The sequence below is a fragment of the Penaeus japonicus genome, unplaced genomic scaffold (genome assembly GCF_977035675.1).
Source record: "Penaeus japonicus unplaced genomic scaffold, GWHDUDI00000001_assembly GWHDUDI00000013, whole genome shotgun sequence".
Taxonomy (NCBI): Eukaryota; Metazoa; Arthropoda; class Malacostraca; order Decapoda; family Penaeidae; genus Penaeus; species Penaeus japonicus.
In genome coordinates, this window is record NW_028234415.1 from 43,697,408 (window position 1) to 43,702,407 (window position 5,000).

At 38.4% G+C, this 5,000-nt stretch overlaps 2 pseudogenes; both read left to right on the plus strand.

Annotated features, from left to right (window-relative positions):
* The first annotated feature begins 643 nt into the window (after positions 1–643).
* Positions 644–4,441, plus strand: LOC147470686 (uncharacterized; annotated as a pseudogene).
* A 229-nt stretch (positions 4,442–4,670) lies between these two features.
* The window catches only part of LOC147470687 (uncharacterized), a 776-nt pseudogene continuing 446 nt past the window's right edge, over positions 4,671–5,000 (plus strand).

Sequence of the window (5,000 nt, forward strand, 5' to 3'; positions counted from 1 at the left end):
AGAAGGAGGAGGAGGAGGAGGAGGAGAAGGTAGAGGAGGAGGAGGAGGAGGAGGAGGAGAAGGAGGAGAAGGTAGAGGAGGAGGAGTAGCAGCAGCAGGAGGAAGCGAAAAAGAGCATCAGAAGACTAAAGATTCATCCCATTTATTCGAGATAAAAAAAAAAAGAAAAAAAAAAAGGAATTTCCTACGCCCAGTCAGTTACAGTCCTGCCTTGTCACAGGAAAGTATCATCACTGGCGACCATGAATTAATATAAACCCCAATTATCATCTTATGTTACCGGGGTGAGTGACATAATCCCTCAATCATATAGGTTGCATATGTTGAATCAGGAATTGAGGAACGGTCTGAGGTTGATGTAACATTGTCATTGCAGGAATCAATGCATCGAAAATTAATCTATTGCAGATACTTAAGTTTAGGTGTTTAGGTGGGCGTCTCTGGACAGAATTGTTATATAGATGTTGTATAGACTGTTTTTTTTTAGAGATTAAAGGCAGTCTGAGGAAAGAGGATGGTGTTTGGTTGGGTTATGATGGTCATGCGGTCTTGTGTATCTCTGTCATGCACTCGCTCATGAAGTCTGTATGGATTTTGACAGGTAGTAAGTAGATTGAAATCCTCTGTCTAATTCATCCTATGTATGCTTGAAAAGTGCCATGAATTTCATTTCAAGGCACCGCTATTGTTGAATGTAGCAACAGTGGATGTGTATCTTTTGGATAACGTATCTACAAGAATACGACTCGTCTTTGCTACAAATAAATTCGTTATCAACACAACATTGAAAGTTTCATAAGTAAAGCCAGTGGTGAAGATAGATAGACGCTTGTTAATCACATTTAACTACACTCAACCCTAGAGATTCAGCTGAGAGAGGCTCTTAAGAAATCCCTATACCGCGGTTCTCTTAGTTATATATTCAATTAAAAAAATATATAAAAAAAGGCTTTATAAAACATATGTCATAACGAGTCACCGAACTCGACTTGCTGTTGACATGCGGGGGGGGGGGGTAACCATCCCCGAAAAAAGTTATCCCTCTTTAAGGTTGACATGAAAACCTATGCAGGTCACCATATAATGAATCCTCTACATTTCGGGCATAATTATTTGAATAAAGTCTCTGTTGCGTTAAATTGCATCTCCGTATGCAATATAAGCAAGCACGAGTTTCCCGACCCTTTGGTCAGACTTGTACTACCCTTTGTTAAATGCATTAGGGTTAGAGAAACTACATTCAATCGATAGAGCTGCTTTTGCCATCGGAAACAGGATTGCTGCTATGAATTTACAACCGGAAAAAATACAGCATGCAATAGCCAATGAAAATTCTGGAAGCCTCAGGATTTGGATATTGAATTATCAAAATCACAAGATTCAAATATTCTTCTATTCTTGGCAACGGAATCACAACAGACATTCGGGTATAATGAACTGTCACGAGGTTGAGGGATTTGTTTGGAATTTCCCAGGAAATTATGTGCACGCGGGGATGTTTTTTTTAGCAGATCAACTTCCCGTTACGTCTTAATTGTTAATGGATATTTTTGTATGGCCTACTTTGATTCCAATCGAATTAAGCCTCATATCTATTCTTCATGGTTGCAGGCATTTATCGACTAGTCTTACGAAAAGCGTTGTCTTAACGTTAACAAACATTTGCAAAGCATTGATAAATTAACATGTGGTATATGTGTAATTTCCGTCTTGTATCACATGATTTTTTTTTACAGTGCCTCGTTGTGAGCGGTTATTGTGCAATCACTCGCAAAGCAAAAAAAAAAGTGAACAATCATTTTATGTAGCTGCGAGAGGATAGGTCATTAAAGGTCATCAAGCACAGCTATGTAATTAACTAAAAGTCGCCCCTTTTCCCTGGTGACACGACTTTTGGCTTGGCAAGGTAGGGTGTGAGGTCCTGTAAGTATCTATCATTTTTCATGCTTTAAAGCGGCGACGATGCCTACGCATACCATGCTCTCATTGGTGACATTGCTCGTAAATGTAAGTAATTTCTGCTTGTTGTATTTTGGTGAATATGATAACTCCTACTTGTGCGATGGTGAACATTTCCAGAAAATCGTTAAATTATCGAGGGTGTTAATCATCCTCTCAGGACACAAAATCAATGCATGCTAAGATAAAGGAAATCACTGGTAGGAAAATGACTTGTTCATCTTCAGGCTGTATTAAAGCAAAGGATGGAACAGTCATTATGGAGAAAAATAAGATTTTAGAAAGATGGACAGAATATATTAAGGACCTGTATGAAGATGAAAACAGAAAGGAGAATTTTCGTGTAAGAAATAACTTTGAAGGGCCACCAATAATAAGGGATGAAGTCCGACATGCAATTAGAAAGATAAAATCAGGAAAGGCTGCAGGCCCAGACAATATTGCTATTGAACATATTGAAGCACTTGAGGAATTTGGTGTAAGGCAAGGAGACTTGTTTTCTTAATATGTGTGGTTCTGCTGAGCTGAAACTTGTTAGTGAAGGGAAGTAAATAATTCGAATCGTTTATCTATTTTTTGTCTTAGACGAGGAGATAAAGTGCGTTTCTTTCTTTACACCTTTTGAATCGAACGGTGACATATGCACAATTAACTGGCAAGGCATATTCAACCACCTCAGAAGAAGAGAAGAATGCGTGACCTGTGTTCCTCTTCATCCGGGGAGCCAGAGCGAGGCGTGTGTGACGGAAGGTCAACCTCTTCCTCTTTTCCTCTTCCTTTTTCTCCTCTTCCTCCTCCTCCTCCTCCTGCTTCGCCTCCGATACCTGTTTATGCCACACCCTTCCCTGCAAATCATCTATTCTCACCGTCTCTGTTATCTAAAATTCCAATCAGGAAGGGATTTTCGGTTTTCGACCTTGATTTATCCCCCCTTCCCTCGATCCCTATTTATCCCCCCCCCCCTTCCCTCGATCCCGATTTATCCCCCGTCCTCTCTCTTCCTCCTTTAAGAATTAATATAGCCACGAAATTTACCTTATACTACGGGTCCTAGTGATTGACCCAACGAATTTTAGAGGAAAATTCAATAGAAATAGGGTGAAAATATGGACGTTTTATATATAATTCTCTTGTGAAATAATTTAGTAAGTCATAGAAAGCGATACTTGTGGAATATCTGTATGGGCCTTTTTTTTTGGGTGAGGCATACCTGGGTAATAACTGTTACCTCAGGTCAGCAAATAATTACCTATTCACTAAAGGGGCCCATACACGTTCAAAAAAAGCGTCAAAATTTTGCATCAAAATTTTGATATCAAAATTTTGATGCAAAATTTGAATGTGTGTAGGACGTTTTGATGTCAAAAAGAGATTTGAAGCAAAATTTTGATCGATCAAATCCGTTTGATATTTTTTGACGAGTCGTCAAATTTTTAGTTCGCAGGTGACTGACGAGGAGACAGGATCGCCATGTCTGTGAAGAAGGAGGCCGAAAAGAAATTTTTGATTGAAGTTTTAGGAGTGTATCGGACCTCGGATATACTTATGTGCAAACACACACACACACACACACACACAAACAGACACACACACACACATCTATCTATCTATCTACATATATATTTATCTATCTATCTATCCATCTATCTATCTATCTATCTATCTATCTATCTATCTATCTATCTATCTATCTATCTATATATATATATATATATATATATATATATATATATATATATATATATATATATATATATATGTATAGGTATATGTATATATATACATACATATATATATATATATTATATATACATATATTTACATATATATATATATATATATATATATATATATATATATATATATATATATATAGGAGGAGGAGGAGGAGGAGGTAGAGGAGGAGGAGGAGGAGAAGGAGAGGAGGAGGAGGAGGAGAGAGGAGGAGGAGGAGGAGGAGGAGGAGGAGGAGGAGGAGGAGGAGGAGGAGGAGGTAAAGGAGAAGGAGGAGGTAGAGGAGGAGAAGGAGAAGGAGGAGATAGAGGAGGAGAAGGAGAAGGAGGAGGAGAGGGAGGAGGAGGAGGAGGAGGTAAAAGGAGGAGGAGGAGGAGGAGGAGGAGGAGGAGGATGTAGGAGGAGGAGGAGGAGGAGGAGTAGCAGCAGCAGGAGGAAGCGAAAAAGAGCATCAGAAGACTAAAGATTCATCCCATTTATTCGAGAAAAAAAAAGAAAAAAAAAAGGAATTTCCCACGCCCAGTCAGTTACAGTCCTGCCTTGTCACAGGAAAGTATCATCACTGGCGACCATATGAATTAATATAAAAACCCCAATTACCATCTTATGTTACCGGGGTGAGTGACATAATCCCTCAATCATATAGGTTGCATATGTTGAATCAGGAATTGAGGAACGGTCTGAGGTTGATGTAACACTTCATTGCAGGAATCAATGCATCGAAAATGAATCTATTGCAGATACTTAAGTTTAGGTCGTTTAGGTGGGCGTCTCTGGACAGAATTGTTATATAGATGTTGTATAGATTGCTTTTTTTTTAGAGATTAAAGGCAGTCTGAGGAAAGAGGATGGTGTTTGGTTGGGTTATGATGGTCATGCGGTATTGTGTATCTCTGTCATGCACTCGGTAATTAAGTCTGTATGGATTTTGACAGGTAGTAAGTAGATTGAAATCCTCTGTCTAATTTATCCTATGTATGCTTAAAAAGTGCCACGAATTTCATTTCAAGGCACCGCTATTGTTGAATGTAGCAACAGTGGATGTGTATCTTTTGGATAACGTATCTACAAGAATACGACTCGTCTTTGCTACAAATAAATTCGTTATCAACACAACATTGAAAGTTTCATAAGTAAAGCCAGTGGTGAAGATAGATAGACGCTTGTTAATCACATTTAACTACACTCAACCCTAGAGATTCAGCTGAGAGAGGCTCTTAAGAAATCCCTATACCGCGGTTCTCTTAGTTATATATTTAATTAAACAAATAAAAAAATAAAAAAAGCTTTATAAAGCATATGTCATA